We start from the raw sequence: 20,100 nt of genomic DNA, 5'->3' as shown, positions 1-20,100 counted from the left end.
TGCTCTACCGAATGCCGCCTCCTTCAGCTCCTTGCTCTGCAACTATTGCCCACCCTGTGGACATGCCAGGCAGCCAGCAGGCATGTGTGATGCTCTGTGATTTGGAATTCATTCTGCAGCGAGTCAAGTTGGTGCCATTTGCATTTCTAGACAGTTGCTGGTTCCCGTGGCGGCTGATCTTTTGTTCTTGACTTCATGGTATTGGGCCTGTTCGGCGTGGCTGTCATTCCCCCTTGGTTTCTGTTCAGGCAAATAGCACTGAGATGAGGTCAGGGATTGGTGGAGTGGTCTTGCTGACACAAAGGCAGCTTTTGTTCCTAACTTTGCAGGAAATGGCACCCCCCCCCCCACTTGTGTTTCTTAGCAGCAATGGGCATCGTCTCCTACTTTTGCCTCCCTCTCAGCTTTCTGACAACAACCCCCCCCCCCTCCAATCCCGGCTGCGTCAGCAGAAACATTCAGAAAGGGGGGGGGGTTATTGGCAGAAATACTGATTTGCAAGTATGTGGGAAGCTATTATATTTAAGTGACGTGTGCACAGAACCGTGAAAGTTGGCACCGTGTTTAATCTCATTGCGAGGCCTTGAAAAATGAGACAAAAGGATGCAAAGTGATCTCGCGTTTCTGCAGGAATGCAGGGGAAAATAACTAATACGTCTTGCAGGGTCCAAGCCTTGTTTGACAGGTAGCCTTCCAAGAGCCTCAGGACGGCGGATCTGTTACTAATATCAGAATAAACGCTAGCAGGTGTACTGTTGAAGTCAACAATGTGAGGACTATTGCTTTTGACCACTGAGTTCAGCCGTAAATGTCAGTAAAATTGCCAGAGGTGGGCTATTGCCTGTGCGTTCCCCCGCCTTCCTGCAACACAGTGTGCATTTTAATGAAAATTGCCGCAGCCTATCTTGGAATCTTTGGTACTACCGTAACAGGCACCAGCAGTCTTAGTTCACTATGGTTATATGCCAAGTTAAAGATGTGCGGTGCAAAAAGCAAACAAAAAACACCTCACTGTTTGGGTCAAGCATCGTGTTTGCTTTTCGTTTTGTTCTTGCCTGTTAAATCCCACGAACCATTTGAAAGGAGAGGATGTGCATTTTCAGAGCATGCTGTTAAACCAAAACCAAGCCATTTTGAGACAGGCTGCAAAGTCGCTTTCTAGCTGGCGGCCTTGTGCCGGGCATTGCATGGGAATTCCCAGAAACCAGAAGATCCGATTTTGAAATCGCCGGTTAAAATCAGTGCCATTCTGAAAAGATTCCTCCGCCATCTTGATTCAGATTGGCACCGTGCCAAAAGAGGTGTCCAAAGGTAGAGCCCGGCAGCTTTCCAAAATATATAGCAGACGAATTATCCGGGGTGCAAAATTCCCACAATCGCCTGCTTACTCAGGCACCTGAAAATTGCAGCATGCTCATTGCTGGCTAGCAAAGTGTGGTTTAATCAGAGTCAGTTTAGCATGGGAGGTAAGCTTCCAATTTGGATCCCACCCAGGCAGAACATCCCTTGAGACGACTTCTCATCGTCTCGAGAGATTTGAAAGTCCTGCCCGCTGAGAGCACATAGAGTTTCATTGAAAGTTTGCTCCTCAGATAGGTTTGTTTGACATTGGTCACTTGGAGATGGGTCATTGAGGTTGGTCTTTTGTCTCCCTCTTTGTGTGTGTGTGTGTGTGTGTGTGTGTGTGTGTGTGTGTGTGTGTACATGTGTACTGTATATGTCCGATACAAACACTGGGTCACAGGAATGGGTGGCCCATTGGCTTTCGGGCCAGATCTCTGTGAACTTGACCAGTTCTTCTCCATACAGGATGCACTCATCCAAAGGGAGCGGTTGGCGCTGTGGTCTAAAACACGGAGCCTCTTGGGGTTGCTGATCAGAAGGTCAGCAGTTCAAATCTGCGCGACAGAGTGAGCTCCCGTTGTTTCGTCCCAGCTCCTGCCAACCTAGCAGTTCGAAAGCATGCCAGTGCAAGTAGATAAATAGATACGGCTGTGGAAGGAAGGTAAACGGCGTTTCCGTGCGCTCTGGTTTCCATCACGGTGTCTCGTTGCACCAGAAGCGGTTTAGTCCTGCTAGCCACATGACCCAGAAAGCTATCTGTGGACAAACGCCAACTCCCTCGGCCTGAAAAGCGAGTTGAGCGCCGCAACCCCATAGTCGCCTTTGATTGGACTTAACCATCCAGGGTTCCTTTACATTTACCTTTTTTGCACTCATCCAATCCATTATGCTCTGCCCTGGGAGTCCCTTCCAGCTGGATGTTGAGGCAGGCCCCTTGCAGAACCACAGATTTGCGCATGTTACATTGGAAACCCAGTTCTGCCCCAAGTTTCCTGGCCCTGCAAACACCCAGGAAGGCCTTCCTGTTTCGCCCAGCTTTCACAGGAGTGCCCTAATTATTGGTTGGTGCAGTTTTAGTTCTGCAGCCTGGGCTTTGTTTTAATTATGTGGTCTGTGATTTAATTAGATATTGCACAATGGGTTATATAATAAACATAGCACACACTCACACCGCTGTGCCAGTAAAGTGGCCAGCATGGGAAGAAGAGCAGAGAAAAGGCTGGTATATTTTTACCAACATTTGGAGGGGTGCAAAAAAAAACCCAAAAAAAATGCTTTTGCGCTCTCCTACCTAGCACTTTCTTCTTCCACAAAGTTTCCTTTCCTTTGAGTCTAGAGACTGAGAAAAGCAAGTAAGGATTGAGCTCGCAGCCAGAAAATGTAGTGATGGGCGCTATCTTTAAGATGTGGAACGGTCTCCCTCGGGAGGTTGTGGACTCTCCTTCCTTGGAGGTTTTTAAGCAGAGATTGCATGCCCACCTGCCATGGATGCTTTAGCTGAGACTCCTGCATTGCAGCGGGTTGGACTAGATGACCCTCGGCGTCCCTTCCAACTCTATGTCGTCTGCACCAGTGTTCGAAATTAGGCACGTTTTGCGAATGGCACAGCTCCATTTGCGGCCATGTGGAGACCTCTGGGTGCCAGGTTGGCGACAGATGTCTCCATCTGGCTGGCCCCTCCAGCTTTCCTAAGCAGGTAAGCAGAATAACCTGTTAATTGCATTTATATCCTACCTTTTCCTCCAAGGAGTACATGGTTCACCCCCTTCCTCAGTTAATCCCTACAACAACCCTGTGAGGTAGGTGAGGAGAGGCTGTGACTGATGCCAAGGTCACCCAGTGAGCTTCATGACGGAGTGGGGATTTGAACCCCGATCTCCCAGGTCCTATTCCACTGTGCCACATGACTTCCTGGAGTCCTTCTGCTATTGGGCAGCTCTGTCAATTTTAAGTAGGTTAATAAATAAATATGGGGAGAGCAAAATGTCACTTGGAGAAGGACCTGAAATATTTTCCTTGAAGCTTGCATTTGATTCTTTCTGGATTGTTTCATTGAATGTTTTGATGTGTTGTGAAGAGCTTAGAGATATTGGTAAAGGTAAAGGACCCCTGGCGGTTAAGTCCAGTCGCAGACGACTCTGGGGTTGCGGCGGTCATCTCGCTTTACAGGCTGAGGGAGCCAGAGTTTGTCCGCAGACAGTTTTTCCGGGTCATGTGGCTAGCATGACTGAGCAGCTTCTGGCGCAACGGGATTTACCTTTCCACCGCAGCGGTACCTATTTATCTACTTGCACTTTAAGGTGCTTTCGAACTGCTAGGTTGACAGGAGCAGGGACAGAGCAACGGGAGCTCACCCTGTCGTGGGGATTCAGACCGCCGACCTTCAAACTTTCCTCTATCCACTTTCCATAAACTTCTTACTTGCCTTTTCACTAAACTAAAAATTCCTAAATGCTGCAAGCTTTCACCATTGCAGAGCTTGCTCCATCCCTTTGATAATTTTGGTTGCCCTTTTCTGAACCTTTCCCAGCTCTGCAACATCCTTTTTTTTGTGGCGAACCAAGGATGGGTTTTCCACAATATCTTATGGAAGCCACTTCCATTCCTCATCCTCTTGAGCTGTTCACTGGCTCCCAGAGTTGAGTAGTTCAGAAACAGAGAGACACTTGGCAAGCAATGAACGCAGCCCCCCATTTTCCTCCCCCCAGTGGAGTTTTGGAGCTGGACTATGACAAAGTCGCAAAGCTGGAAGGGGGCGATGCTTAGCAAATATAGCTTGGGAGATGGAGAAGCTGGCAAGTGAAGCATTGGGAGGAAACAAACCAGGGACGTTTTCCATTTGTTTGCATTGGTGTGGGAGAGCTTGGCATTGGAAAGGTCCAGATCATTGCTTGGCATTTTGGAAAGACACTCCATGTGTAAAGAGGAAGGAATAACATGAGTAGGCAGAGAAGGAGAGGCCTGGGCGCGTTACTTACAGCATTTGGAAGCTTGGGACCTGATACAGGACTCCAGAAGATCTTGAAGACACCCGGCTGGTAAAGAGTGACCTATAGCATCAGTTGTTGTTGTTGTTGTTGTTGGCATCCATCTGTCTTGGGAGAAAATGGAAGGGTGTGTTTCTGGGGGTGAAGTCAGACTGTTGGAAGGTCGTAGCACCTGCTGTCGCTTTAGATCATTGTTTGAAATTGTTGTTATTCAGTCGTTTAGTCGTGTCCGACTCTTCGTGACTCCATGGACCAGAGCACGACAGGCACTTCTGTCTTCCACTGCCTCCCACAGCTTGGTCAAATTCATGTTCGTAGTTTCGAGAACACTGTCCAACCATCTCGTCCTCTGTCCTCCCCTTCTCCTAGTACCCTCAATCTTTCCCAACATCAGGGTTTTTTTTTCCAGGGAGTCTTCTCTTCTCATGAGGTGGCCAAAGTATTGGAGCCTCAGCTTCAGGATCTGTCCTTCCAGTGAACACTCAGGGCTGATTTCCTTCAGAATGGATATTCCTTAATATCCATTAATATTAAAGATATTCCGTAAGAATGGATATGATTTCCTTAAGAATGTTTGAAATTAGCCAGGCGCATTTTGCATGCGCCTAGCTATTGGTCGCTTGGGACCAAGTGAAGATACCAGGGTGCCAGGATGGCGTCTGACATCTCCAACTTTTGGGGGTGCATGCCTGGGGACCATTGGATCAGGGCTGTTTTCACACGCCACTACCCCACCCTGTAGAATTCTCTCAGTGACCTTTTATCTGCACGGTCAGAATGAATTTCAGGAAGCAGTTTGCTTTTTTGGTGCACCCTGAGCAGGAGAAGTGAACAGCGTTATAACTAATTGTTGCAGATTGACTTACCCCACTGCCCTGCTAACAGTTGTGAATGTTATGATCCGTGTCACCATTTTGAGAAAAAGAGGTCTGAATAGGCCTATATATGGACTGTCCCTGAGTCAAGTGACTTTCCTTCTTTAAGATCTCAGAGCTCTTAAAGCCCACCTCAAGATTGTCATCTGAACTAGCCAGATGCTTAGCTGAGAATCAATCAGAAGGCAAAACAAAATTATTGTCTAGAATGTATGACTTGTTGTTAGAATGGTATACAAAAGACGAACTGACAAAAGAGGTGATGATCAAATGGGCAAAAGATGTTGGGCAGAACATAGATTATGATTGTTGGTTAAAGCTGTGGAATCAATCGTTAAAATTTACTGCATGTACCGCACTGAAAGAGAATACTTGGAAGATGATATATAGATGGTATTTAACTCCAGTGAAATTATCTAAAATGTATAGAATGAATGATAGAATGTGCTGGAAATGCAAGGAGAGGGAGGGAGATTTTTATCATATGTGGTGGAAGTGCGATAAAGTTAAAGAATTTTGGGAAATGATATATAATGAACTGAAGAAAATCTTTAAATATACTTTTCCCAAAAAGCCTGAACTATTTTTGTTAGGAATGAGAGGTCAAGAAATTAAAAGAGAAGATAATGTATTATTTTTATATGCAATAACAGCGGCCAGGACTTTACTAGCCCAAAAGTGGAAGACACAGGATTTACCGACGATCGGAGAGTGGCAGACAAAAATGATGGACTATGCAGAACTAGCGAGACTCACTAGCGGGATCCGAGACCAGGGGGAAGCAAAGTTCCTAAAAGACTGGAGTAAATATGTGGATTATATGGAAAAGAACTGTAGAAGTTTAAAAACTTTTGCAGGGTTGAAGTAAATCCTGCGAATCGAACTTAAGGGGAAGAAATAAAGAAACTGCGAGATAAGCTCTGATTAGAAAACCCGATGAGGGGAGGGAGGGAAGTCACAGTAGAATGTAGGTTAAGGTGTTATTTTGTAATTTGTATGTTTAAATGTGCAATAATTGGAAAATTTAATAAAATGTTATATATAAAAAAAAGAGAATCAATCAGAGTTAGTCCATCATTTGAAAAATAAGACTTTAGAGCCATTTTGCCCCCAAAATAGCAACTAGACATTTCGTTTTCGTGTGTGTAACCTTGGTTTAAGGAGACATTTGGCGCCTAGCTTATACACCTGAGTTTCTTACACTGCCGTAGAGACATGTTTTGTTGCAGTTGGGGACATGATGGCATCTGGTTGAGCTGCTGCAGATACACCAGGGCGTTTCGTCTCTCTGCGCTCCGCCCAGCAGTCAAAAAGCGCCGCTGCGTGACAGCCCAGCCGGCTGATCTGTGGAAATGTCTTGTTGCTGTTTTATTCTGAATTGTTTTCTTTGATGGTTTAATGTGTTGAAAACTGCTTTGAGGTTTTTTTTTTTACTTTTAAGATACAAAGTGGTATAGAAATGAAATGAATAATGCCAATAATAAACTCCACTAAAAAAAGGCGAGTAGACAGTCCACTGTGGCGACCATAAATAGGTTTAAGGTATCGTTTGGCGATTAGCTTATGCATCTGGAACACCTAGCTTACTAGCAGTACATGTGAAAAGGATCTAGGGGTCTTGGTGGACCACAAGCTTAACATGAGTCAATAGTGTGATGCAGCAGCAAAAAAAAAGCTAACGCTATTCTAGGCTGTGTCAACAGAAGTACAGTGGTACCTCTACTTACGAATAACTCTACTTACGAATGGAGCTCCGTCCGCCATCTTGGATGCTGTTTAAATAGGATTTTTTCTACTTACGAATTTTTAGATAGGGTTGCTTCTACTTACGAATTTTTTCTCCCAATGCATTCCTATGGGATTCAACTTACAATTTTTTTCTTCTTACGAATGTGCGTTCGGAACGCATTAAATTCGTAAGTAGAGCTAGCACTGTATAGGGTCCAGAAGATCAAGGGAAGTAATACGGTAGTACCACTCTATTCTATTCTATTCACTCTATTCTGCCTTAGTCAGACCACACCTGGAATACTGTGTCCAGTTCTGGCCACCACAATTTAAGAAGGATGTTGACAAGCTGGAAGGTGTGCAGAGAAGGTGACCCAAGATGATCAGGGGTCTGGAAACCAAGCCTTATGAGGGGCAGTTGAAGGAGCTGGGTATGTTTAGCCTGGAAAAGAGATAGGATAGCCATCTTCAAATATGTGAAGGGCTGTCACATGGAAGAGCTTGTTTTCTCCTTCTCTGGAGGGTAGGACTCGAACCAATGACTTCAAGTTGCAAGAAAGGAGATTCTGACCAACATTTGGAAAAGCTTTCTGACGCAAGAGCTGTTGGGCAGCGGAACAGACTCCCATGAAAGGTGGTGGATTCTCCTTTCCTTGGAGGTGTTTAAGCAGAGGTTGGATGGCCATCTGTCATGGGTGCTTTAGTTGAGATTCCTGCATCGCAGCGGGTTGGACTAGATGACCTTTCCAACTCTTAGATTCTGTGATTCTATGAGTTTCTAGCACTTGCCCTGCAGTGAACTCTCTTCCCTAGATGAAAACCGGCAAGTGGATGTGCCGGTCCCAATGGAGCTAAGAAGCCAGGATTGGGAGAATTAATGGAGATTCCAGAAGAGCATAAGAAAAGCCTGCTGGATCCGGCCAACGGCCCATCATCCTGCTCTCACAGCAGCCAAGCAGATACTGCAAAGGGAAAACCCTCAAGTGCGAGAGCTAGTTTCCCCTCCCGTGGTTTCCCGCAAGTGAGATTCGGAAGCGTTGCTTTGTCCAGTTGTGGAGGCTGAGCTCATGTCAGCAAACTGGCCTGTTCCTCCGCTCCCTCGCTGCATATTGATTTGGATCCAGCTTGCCCCCCTTGGTGTGTTTCCCCCCCCTGCCAGGCCCCTTGGTAGCTCACATTCTCTCTCTGTCTCTTGCCGCTGCTGCTCCAGGCCTTGGCAGGCTGCCACCCAGAGCTGGAGTGCTCTGCCTTTGCAAAGCTGCCAGTTTAAATGATTATGTTACGATTCCCCGTAGAGTTGGCCTCCCTCTTCTCCCTTCTTAAGCTTCCCCTCTCCCTCCCCGCCGCTGCCTTTCCTCTTCAAATTGGCACTTGAGATTGCTAATTGAAGGCAGACACCGCCGCTCGGGACAGGACGGAGAGACGCCTCGCGTTCCCGTCCTTTTCTCTGGAAGACGCCCCGCAGGTTCCCGTCCCCAAAGGCGACGCTCTGCTTTGGGGGGGGGAGGCGGCAGAAGCGACAGCTGTCTGCAGTGGGGGCGACTCTCAAGGTAGGTCCGGACGCCTGTTTCGGCCACGTCAGGAGAAGCCAGCCGTGGGTCCCCGGAGTGCGCAGGCGGAATTTCTCTGAAAGCTCTTTTGCGGGTCGTCCACAGCCTCCTGGAAGCGCTGGGAGATTTATTGGAGAACTATCAGGGTTGGGAAAGTCTCTCCCTTTGAGGTTGAGGACTTGCAGCTGTTGGCTCAAGGCGGGGGGGGGGGTGGCGGCTTGGCGGGGAAATCCCAGAAAATGCCATTGGTGGGGGTTTCTCTTCCCCTGACGTTATCTGCTTCCAGGCTCTGCAAAGCGCCGGAGCTGTGCGTGCCTTTGCCGGATCAGCCTTAATTCTTACAAGCTGGAGTAGTCGAAGGGGCCTGCAGGAAATAAATGCATGCTGCAGGAAGTTCCCTTTCAACCATGCCCTGATTTGAGCATTGCAGCCGCTTGCGCGAGGCTTACGTTGCCCCCGTGCTAGGCGCTGTAGAAGAAGGAGATAGGAAGTGTTGTCTGTTGCAGAGATGGTATGACAGCAAAAGCTGTTTGAGGGTAGGAAGGAATCCTTCGGAAGGGGGGTGGGGGGTGGAGAGTTCTAAGCAGAGGCCGGATGCCCATCTTTCCAGGGAGGGACTCTTCAGCTGCAATTCCTGCATTGCCAGGGGTTGGACTAGATGACCGTTGGTGTTCCCTCCCCATTCTGCAATCCCATGAATCTGCACTACGCCACGCCGCCTGGCTGAAGCCAAGCAGCTCTGCACCTGTTCATTGCTGAGATGGGTTTCACGATGGTGAAAAGGTGGACTACAAATGAAAGAGAATCGATGTGCTAGATTGATAAAATGGACAAAAGGCCAGGGATTGAGTTTTGCTGCGAGATCCATTTACTGCTGTTATTTATATTCCTTTTTTTATTTTCTGGTTCGCTGTCTTAATCCGTTTTGCTCTCTATAGCTTATTTATTGTGAAGCCACCCCGGGGACTTCTCTCCCCCCGGCTGCCCAAATATTTTATGGTTTTCGCTTTTATTGATCTTGTGGTGGGGGGAATGAGCCTGTTGGGTTGCGAGTTTCATCGGCAAACCTTCCTCTTTTATTTGCATATAGCTTTCATTGTTCAGAGAGCTTCAACATAGGTGATCATCAGCAACAGAAACTCGGATCATAGAATTAGAGAACTGTAGAGTCGGAAAGGGGACCCCAAGCTTCATCTAGTCCAACCCTCTGCAATACAGGAATCTCAGCTAATTGCCAAATGGCACTTAAACCTAGGTTAGTGTTGCCACAACGGAATGTCTAGGTGCCACCCCCCCCCATGGAGTTGTTGTCGTTGTTTGCATTTCTACACCGCTTTATATTTTAAAGGGGGGGGGATATCAAAGCGGTTTACAACACATTAAAACACCAAATGAAACAATCCCGAATGAAACAGAATTCAAGCTTCCAGGGTAATATTTCAGATTCTTCTCTTAAGTGGCAGGTTGCTTTCTCCATACATAGTTACCTGCCTCATTTATATAGCTGCCCCATAGCAGAAGAAGTCTAGGAAACCAGGGTGGTCTAATGGTTAGAGCAGGCATAGGCAAACCCGGCCCTCCAGATGTTTTTGAGACTACAGTTCCCATCATTCCTGACCACTGGTCCTGTTAGCTAGGGGTGATGGGAGTTGTAGTCCAAAAACATCTGGAGGGCCGAGTTTGCCTGTGCCTGGGTTAGAGTGATAGACTAGGACCGGGGAGATCCGGGTTCAAATCTCCCACTGGGGATTTGCCACCACCTGACACCAGAACAGTGTGATTCTGGCGTCAAGTTTGCGGCATGGAAGCAGCAGCAGAACACGGAGCGTGGACTGCTGCTTCTCGTCCCCGCACAGGAGGGGGCTGGGCTAGATGACCCTCTGGTCCCTTTTCCACTCCACTGCTTTTGTTCACCGCAGTGATTGCGCAGGAAGCTGTCTGAGATGTGTGGATGTCTTGGAGAGGAAGGTATTTGTGGGGGAGACAGGTTGACTCATCTTGAGACCGGCTTCCAGCACGCAGCAGTCTCCGAAATTAAATTCACTGCCTCCCCTAGCAACCGCATTGGTGGACCCCTGGAGACAATAACGGCAAGCGCTCTCTCTTTCATGTGCTCCTCTCCATCCTGGAAGGGCGCATGGAGCAATGGGTGCATGCCTGCATTTATTTGGCGCATGCATTCCTGCATTTATTTATCCCCTCCGCTCCCTTTCCTCTTTCTAACCCTCCCTTCTCCAACCCCTCCAGCCCTTTCTCTCCCTCCGGCTCCTACAGAGCAACGAAACTCCCTCCCTGCTCCTTTCTAACACATGGAAGTTTATCCCAAGGACGGCACATGCTCCCGAGTGCAGGGGTGGAGCGCCGGACAGAGGTTCCGGTTCGTGAGTCATCCAGAGGGACAGGAAGGTACATGCGTCTCTGCTTCCTTTTCCTCCTCCGACCAGGTCACTGTGAGCACACGCCGGTGTGCGTTTGCGGGTTCGGTCATCTTCTTCTTGCTTTTTAAGAAAGAAAGGAAAACCCCCAAAGGAAGCAGAAGGAGAGAAAGGGTGGGGAGAGGAAGGTGAACTCTCGGAATGTGCATTTTTGAACGTCCGTCCTTTTTATAGCAGATGCCGTTTCCTTTTGCTTCCAAATGCAGAGGCTCTCTGGACAGTCCCTCTCTCTTTGGAGCTGTCCTGCACATTTCCTGCCGGAGGGGCAGATGTCTGCGGCTATTGGTGGCTTTTGTTCATTGAGGGGGGGAAACGTCTGGGCGGATGACACTGTTGCTTCCTCTCCCCTCCTCCGCCCCCCTCTCGCGCTCCCTTCCCATCTTTCCGGCTTCCACTTGCAGATGTTTGGGGCGGTTGGGTCCCCGCCTCTCCTCACTCCCTCTAACCCTTTCATCTTCGACATCCTGCCTCTCCACGCCCTTCCACCCACTGGGAATTGGGCCGAACAGTTGCTTTCCTGTTGCTCCCCTCCTTATGCCAGACGCACCCAGCTGCTTCTCCCTTTTCTCTCTCTCTCCCCCCTTTTTCTTTTGTCTGCAAAACAGTCCTCGAAATTGCAAGCGAGGAATCCAGCCGCCACCGGAGTGAATGCAAGCAGAGGTCCTCAGGATAGAGTAGGGTGGGTCCCAATCCTTTGCTGCTCCTGTGCCGGCTCTTAAAACATCCCCAGTTTGGTTTCTCTCTTTTTTAATAAAAAAAAAGCTAAACTTAAATTTTATTATGCCTGTTGACGCACAAAAATCCATTCAGAATTGAAGAGGGTCATTTAAAGAGCAAATCGTAAATAAGTACAGTGGTACCTCGGTTTCCAAACACAATTGGTTCCGGAAGTCTGTACTTAACCTGAAGCGTACTTAACCTGAAGCGGACTTTCCCATTGAAAATAATGGAAAGTGGATTAATCCGTTCCAGACGGGTCTGCGGAGTACTTAAACTGAAAGTACTCAAACCGAGGCGTACTTAAACCGAGGTATGACTGTATTAGATCGCCTCTTTCCTTTAACACAACTCTCTCTGTATTTTAAATATGCAATTGCATAAATAATCCAAACATCATTATCATTGTCTTCTGTAAATATCGGAGCAAAAGTATAAAATTGTTAGTATAAATTTGTGTGCCTGATCAGGGTTAAAAGGCATGCCAGTAAATAGATAAACAGGCTAAATTTCATTTGCACGATGCCCTCTTGAACCACATGCTGTCTGTTCTTATCCCCATTACTCCTAATTCTTTCTAGATACGATTCGTAACTCCATTTATTTTGTATTCCACTGGAGGTTACTATCATATCTTGACACTGTGGTTCATTTTATTACTTCTGGTTTCCTTTCCCTGCTTCATGACCTTTGCAAGTATCCTTGGTGCATAGCCTTGCCTCCTGGGCTCCACTAGAATTTTAGAAATTTGGAGATGGAAGGGACCCCAAGGATCATCCAGTCTGACCCCCCCTGCAATGCAGGAATCCTGCCCACAGCTATCCCTTGGGTGGGCTCGGACCACCAACCTTCTGGTGAACAGCTAGATGCACTGAGCCATTGTGATTAGTGCCTTGAATGAACAGGGTGATCCCTCCCCCAAGGAACACCCCAATATATCAGTGGATTTGGGGTGTGTGCATGTGACTGAGTAGCAGTGGTCGAGCTGCCTTTTGTGGGGCCTTGCCCCCGTGATTAAAGTTAGACGGGCTCCAACACTCTTTTCTTTGGGTGCAAAAAACCCCCACCCATTTTATTTGTACTGGCTTTTTCAGAAGGATGTGTCAATTTGTGGGCATTGTTCAACTTGTGGGCTTTGATGGTGTTTCCTGCTTGGCAGGGGGTTGGACTGGATGGCCCTTGTGGTCTCTTCCAACTCTATGATCCCATCCCCCCCTGAAAACTGCTGTAAACTAACCAGATGTTTAACTGAGAATCAATTGCAACCAGTCCATCATTTGAAAAATAAGACTCAGAGCCACCTTTCCCCAAAATGGCAACTAGACATTTTGTTTTGGTGAGTGTAACCTTGGTTTAAGGAGACATTTGGTGCCTAGTTTATACAACTATGAGTTTCTAACAGCGGTCAGCCTGATCCAGCAGATTCTTTTTTTTCTTTTTTTAATGGGAACACAGGAAACATCCATAGGATTCCCACATACTTCCCCATCTGTACTCTTTCCAGACCTGGAGATTAGCGCAGGCATGTCCAAAGTCCGTTTCAGGGGCCTAATCGGCCTGCTGGTCGGTTTAATCTGTGGCCCCTGTGGCAGTTTATTTCCTGGGGTAAAATCCTAAAAAAAAACCTCAACAACTTCAATCCTAAAAAAAAAGCTCAACAACTTTGGTTGGCCCTCACGGCCCTTCACTTCATCAAATGTGGCCCTCTTTGAAAAAAGTTTGGACAACCCTGGATTAGCTCAGTGGTGTATACCACATGCGTCGAATGCAGAAAGCCCCAAAATTTCAGCTGCAGACAATCTCTAGAATCATAGAATCATAGAGTTGGAAGAGACCACAAGGCCCATCCAGTCCAACCCCCTGCCAAGCAGGAAACACCATCAAAGCATTCTTGACATGTGCCTGTCAAGCCTCTGCTTAAAGACCACCAAAGAAGGAGACTCCACCACATTCCTTGGCAGCAAGTTCCACTGTCGAACAGCTCTTACTGTCTGGAAGTTCTTCCTAATGTTTAGGTGGAATCTTCTTTCTTGTAGTTTAGGTAGAATCTTCTTTCTTTCTAGTAAGAGGGTCTCGGGCAGCATGGGACAGAGGGCAGTTTCTGCTTGCAAAGCAGCCACCAGTCAGGACGCACTTGGTGGACAAATTGTCTGCCTGGGTCAGGGGTTGGCAACGTGCAGCCCATGGGCCGAATGCGGCCCACGAAGACCGTTTTACTGGCCCCTGAGCCGCCCCGAACTGAGCCGCCCACTCGGCGAGCCCCTCGGCAAGCGCTGTTTTAAACTGGCGCAACGACTTACCTAGCAGCACCGGAAATCGCGTCTGCGCACGCACAGATACCGGAAATCGTGTCTGCACATGTCCAGACGCAGGAAATGGCTTCTGTGCAAGTGAGATTTTCAGCGTCTGGCCATGTGCAGAAACTATTTCAGGCGCCGCGGACATGCACTGACACGATTTCTGGCAGCGTGCTGCGCCAGTCCGGCCCACAGACTATCTCTGTGGGAGTGATTCGGCCCATGGCCGGTAAACCTTGCCAACCCCTGGCCTGGGTTATGAATTAGCTTCCGATACACCCTTTTGACTTCAGCTAGTTTGCAATACCAGGTACCATCAGACCTTGCCCAGTTTTGACTTGCACGCTATTATTAGCATGCATGAGAGAGTTTAGCAGGTGGGGGGACAAAACCAGGCCCTTTCTTCCTCTTCCAATGTTTTTGTAGGATAAAAACGGACAGGAAAGCAGGGCAAAGAGGAAGAGGTAGCAAGGAGGGTCAGTTGTGGGTCTTCTTGCAAGGCTTCTGAATTTTTGCATGAGCAGAGTGATGTGGTCCAAGGAGCTGTCGCAGAAACCGCCATTTGCCCCAAGGCCCCTAAATTAAGAACTGGCCCTCTTTCGCCTCAGTCACAATTGCTATACTATTTGGGGAATATGTAGGCAAACTGTGGTAAACCACAGAAGGGGAGAGGGCACCTGAATTAAGTTTATTCATAGCTGGAGGCAGGACCCATTTATTCCCCTCCAGAACTCCTCACCCCCTTGACAGACTTAGCAACAACAGAGTAAGTTGTGCTAGCAAAAAAAGATTAAATAAAATGCAGCCTTAATTATTGTTGTCCATGTAGGTCTCATCTGCGTGTTCAGCAGGGTGGATTTGATTTAAATCATTAGTAAGACTGGATTTAATTTTTATTTTTTATTTTTACAGAAATGCTCATTCTTGCTGGTATAATCTTAATATTTACAACCCGATGAAGGTTTCATTTTTGGAAAAATAAATTTTCTGAGTAGTTTTTACAGTTATATCAAAAATTTGCTGATTTGGTTATACTACAGTATTAGAAATACATAGATAATTATGAAATTATTGTGAGGTTTAATGTTAACTGTTTATATTTGGGCAACTTTTCTGCTGTACTTCATTGGAAGGAGAAAAATAATCATTTCCTTAATAACAATTTATTTAACTAAAGCAATAACATTATAGCATATGTATCCATGTTTGTTAACTGAAGTGGTTAAACTTTGTTTGGTTTTTCTTTTTAAAAAACAACAACTTAGACTGAGTTTTAGCACACATGAAAAACTTAAAACAAATCCATATTTCCTGATGAATAGCCTTTGGGCTATAATGTAACTTAAACAGAAAACTATATTTAGAAAGATTTTTGTCTCCAAAAGCATTTTATTTTAAAAATCCAATTAAAAAAATTAAAAATATCACAAAGCACAGAACATCTATTGTTGTTATTTATTAGATTTGTATGCCACTCTTCATCCATAGATTTCAGGGCTGTTCACTGCATAGAAATACAAGGTCCAGAGGGTGGCAATATGAGAGCAGGGCCTTCTCTGCAGTGGCTCCCCGTCTGTAGGATGCTCTCGCTAGGGAAGTTCGTCTGGCGCCTTCATTAGACACATTTAGGCGCTAGGCAAAAATGTTCCTTTTTTACCAGGCTTTTGGTTGACTTGATTGACATCCTATGCCCTTTTAAAATGTGGCTCTCTTTTTTGGGGGGGAAGGGGGGTTATTACTCTTATTTTGATTTTATAGGTTGTGATCTTTTCTGTGAACTGCCCTTAGACCTCCTGGTATAGGGTGGTATATAAATTCAATAAATCAATAAAAATAAATAAATCAACAAGAACAAATCAATACTCCCCCAAACACATTCAAAAGTGTATTGGATGTTGATCAGCCAAAGGCCTGGGAGGGGAGGAATGTTTTTGCCTGGCACCTCAAGATATGGAATGAAGGTGCCAGGCGATCCTTCCTGGGGGGAGCATTCTACAAAAGGGGAGCCACCACAGAAAAGGCCCGTTTTCATGTTGCCACCTGTCAGGGGTTCTTGCGACTACTCCAGAGTAACTACACTCCGCATGCTTGTCTTTAAACAGCTTTTATTATTGCAGTCTATTTACAGTGAGACGGGTGTGTAAAACATGTCTGCTCATTCCGATGCAGAATCCGGCACTGCCCCCCCCCCCCACATGATCTTCTCCAACATAGGAGTCTCGGGACAGTGAATCTCCTCCCTTTCTTTCTCCTGCGTAATTCCGGAACCGGAGGAAAGGGTCTACACTCCATGCTTTCCTTTTCTCCCTTCTCCCCCTCTCTTTCCTTCCATCACTGCCTGGGGAGGAGCTACTTCTGATGCAAGGGGGAGGTTCTCTGTACTTTCCCCCCCTTACACCACCCTTCAGATTTCTCGTGGAGGAGGCACACAAAGGAGAACTCGGAGAAAGAATTCCTCATTGGGGCGTTGTTCCAGACAATTGATCGTTTTGGTGCAGGGTTCAGCAAACTTTTTTTAGCAGGGGGCCGGACCTTGTGGGGGGGCCGGACTATATTTTGAAGGGGGGAAATGAACCAATTCCTATGCCCCACAAATAACCCAGAGATGCATTTTAAATAAAAGCACACAATTCTACTCATGTAAAAACACGCTGATTCCCGGGCCACATCCGGCCCACGTGCCTTAGGTTGCCTACCAATGTTCCAGACGCTTGATCGTTTTTGTGGCCCTTTTCTGAACCTTCTCCAGCTGCCCGGTATCCTTTATATATATATATAGCAGGATGGAGGGGGAAAGGAAGGATGTCGCTGTAACTTATTGCTTTTCTGGCCTTGTAACGTTGGCGTAGGGTTGAGCCCCTGGGAGCGGTGGCTCCAGGCCATGCCTTGAGATGCAGTTGAGCCGAAGTTCGCCAAGGTGGCACAGTTTTACCTGCACCTGGGCGAGGAATAGGACCAGGGTGGATTTGATTTATATCAAACCGATTTAAATCACTAGTCAGTAAGACTTGGTTTAAATCACTTTTCTTTTCTTTTTTTGCTGGTATAATCTTAATATTTACAACCAGATGAAGGTTTCATTTTTGGAATAATAAATTTTCAGAGTAACTTTTGCAGTTACATCAAAAATTACTGATTTGGTTATGCCATTAGAAATTGATTGACAGATAATTATGAAATTATTGTGAGGTTTAATAAGTTAACTTTATATTTGGGCAACTTTTCTGCTGTTCTTGATTAGAAGGAGAAAAATAATCATTTCCTCCATAACAATTTAAACAGTTTATTTAAATAAAACAATGACATTATAGCATATGTATCCATGTTTGTTAACCGATGTGGTTAAACTTTTTTAAAAAAATAACCACGACAAAACCCTAGATGGAGTTTCAGCACACATGATGCAAATCTTAAAACAAATCCTTATTTCCTAATGAATAGCCTTTGGACTATAATGCAACCTAAATAGAAATCTATCTTTAGAAAGGTTTTTCCTTCCAAAGCATTTTATTTAAAAAATCCAATTTAAATAAAAACAATCTGATTTTTTTTAATAAAAAGAATAATCATTGATTTTTATCCACCCTGAATAGGAGGCAGCTCGTCAGGCTGTGCTGCGACAGCTTTAGGGTGATGGGGGCAGATAAATCTTTCATCTCAAAGGAAGCCGTCTTTGAGAGGAAAGGGAATTGGAGCCCAAGGAGGAATGAGCGGACGTGCTGTGTCTCAACAGTTTAATCTCCAGTGAGCAATCTAATCCTAGGATTTTTGCAAGATGTGGCTGTACCTGGGCGAGGTGAAAGAGAGAGCTAATGCGGCTGCCTCTCCCCCCCCCCCCTTGATGGCTTAGGAGCACCCAAGTTTTGTTCATCTGGGTCATGCACAAATCTAGGTTGATTTGCAGGTTATACTTTTGGCGAGATGCCCACCTGGTTGCCTTCTGCTGCACCCTTTCCTGACTGCTCTGCCATTCTTGTGTGTGTGTGTGTGTGTGTGTGTTGAATTTTCAAATTAGAACAACAAATTTTCCACAAATCTTAATTAAACAATTTATATATCCATATTTCTCCCCTCCCCCCTCTTTGGCTTCCCCCGTATTTCCGTATTGACTTATGAAACAATTTCTATACCCTGCTGGTTTTACCTCTTATATAGTTGTGAAAGTTTAGTCAAAACCTGCCAATGAGTCCAACTCTTTATACAGTGGTACCTCAACTTACGAAGACGATCCGTTCCGCGGCCGTCCTCGGAAGTCGAAGCGCTGCTACAGCGCATGCGCGAAGCGCGATTTTGCACTTCTGTGCATGCGCCGAACGTGCGCCAGGAGGACTTCCAGAGGCTTCAACTTCGGAAGTCGAAGCCTTCAGATGTCGAGGTATGACTGTACTTGACTGTACTGTCTTTTTATATAGTAGTTTATAAATGGTTCCCCCTCCTTTTTGAAATCAGTGTTGTCTTTCTCATGTATCCTCTCGGTCAGTTTAGCCAGTTCCGCGTAGTCCATAAGCTTGGCTTGCCATTCTTCCTTTGCTGGCGTTTTCTCTGTTTTCCATACTTGTGCTAATAAAATTCTTGCTGCTGTTGTCGCATACATAAACAATCTCCAGTTTCCCTCTCTTATATCATAATCGAAAATCCCAAACAGGAAAGATTCTGGTTTTTTAACAAAGGTTTTTTTTCAACATTTTAAAAAATTCATTATATATCATTTCCCAATATTCTTTAAGCTTCTTGCGTTCCCACCATACATCTTTGCATCTCCAACATACCTTAGATCCTGTTTTATGTACTTTTGCAATTTTTTCCAGTGTGATATACCATCTATATATCATTTTCAAATAATTTTCTCTTAATAACATACAATCTTCAAACTTTAAATTTGTTTTCCATAATCTTTCCTGTTCCTCCAACTGTATATTATGCCCAACCTCCTGCTCTGCCATTCTTGGAGGTGGGGGGATGAATCTTTCCTCCTTTATGCCCCTGCCGTGCGGTCACAGCACATCCCACCCCCTTAAGGAAAGAAACCACTACCTGGGAGCTTTAGTTTGGGGTGCTGGGAATTGGAACTGTGTGAGGGGTAAACTACACTTCCCAGGCTTCTCCAGGAATTGAAAATTGAAGATTCACCCTTTGTTCTCGTCCTAGGCATTTTCTATTACTCCCCAGAGTTCTACGTTTTGTTGATTTTTTTTCCCCAACAGCTGGGTGCAGGGAGATAAATGAGATTAACATGGTCAGCCTTGTGGCAAGAGGTGGAGGCCTGGCTGCATGTTTTTTTGTTTTTTGCTTTTGCTTTTATCACACACAGCTGGCTAGGAACCTCATTTATTCTCAGCTGCAGCGCATATAGAATCATTGAACTGTAGAGTGAGAAGGGACCCCGAGGGTCCTCTAGTCCAACCCCCTGCAGTGTAGGAATTTTAGTTAAAGATTCCCCGGCAGATGGCCATCCAACTTTTGCTTAAAAAGCTCCAAGGAAGGAGAGCCAATTTGGAACCATACCGGACCTTGCTTCGCTTTGCAAATGTGATGGCACTTCAATCGCTGCATCCGTGATTAGTCGAAATCTCCTTTCTTGTCATTTGGATCTATTTCTTCCCAGTCTCGCCCTCTGGAGCAGCAGAAAACAAGCTTGCTCCATCTCCCACGTATTTGAAGGCAGCCGCCGTATCCAAGCAAAACGTACCCAAGTCCAGGGTGGATAAAAATCAATGATTTTTTTAAAAAAATCAAAAAAATCGGATTTTTTTAATTTAAATCAGATTTTTTTGATTTAAATCGATTTTTTTAATTTAAATTGGATTTTTTTTAATAAAATGCTTTTTGAGGAAAACATATTACCATCCAAAGGTTATTCCATCATGAAATAAAGATTAGTTTTTTAATTTTGTAGTATAAGGTTGTATATGTTTAATTTGGGGGGGGGGGTAAATAAATTCCATTAATCCATTCACAATGTCATGCTCTTCCAGAGGTTTTTGTAAGATTATTGGGCAGTTTCTCTGCCTACAAGATATTATCACAGGTACTTGGTTTACTTTTGCAGTTCTCAAAACTGAATTTGACTCAACAGAGATCACATGCCTCTTCTTCACAGCAAAAATGTTATAACATGAACAGAGTTGAGAAAAATACCTTACTCCTATTGTTCTACAAACCTATGA

At 45.6% G+C, this 20,100-nt stretch overlaps 1 protein-coding gene across 3 annotated transcripts in view; it reads left to right on the top strand.

Annotated features, from left to right (window-relative positions):
* Window positions 1–20,100, top strand: part of PTP4A3 (protein tyrosine phosphatase 4A3) — a 98,324-nt gene that overhangs the window by 28,757 nt on the left and 49,467 nt on the right. The window contains exon 1 of one of the 3 annotated variants that reach the window (XM_088676043.1): window positions 8,280–8,484. The exons of the other annotated variants lie outside the window; for them this stretch is intronic. The gene's annotated coding sequence lies outside the window, so the exon portion shown is untranslated. Of the gene's footprint in view, window positions 1–8,279; window positions 8,485–20,100 lie in introns of those variants that run through there. 3 annotated transcript variants of the gene reach the window in all.

The sequence above is a fragment of the Zootoca vivipara genome, chromosome 8 (assembly GCF_965207765.1).
Source record: "Zootoca vivipara chromosome 8, rZooViv2.hap1.1, whole genome shotgun sequence".
NCBI lineage: Eukaryota > Metazoa > Chordata > Lepidosauria > Squamata > Lacertidae > Zootoca > Zootoca vivipara.
This window is presented reverse-complemented; position numbering and strand designations above follow the sequence as displayed.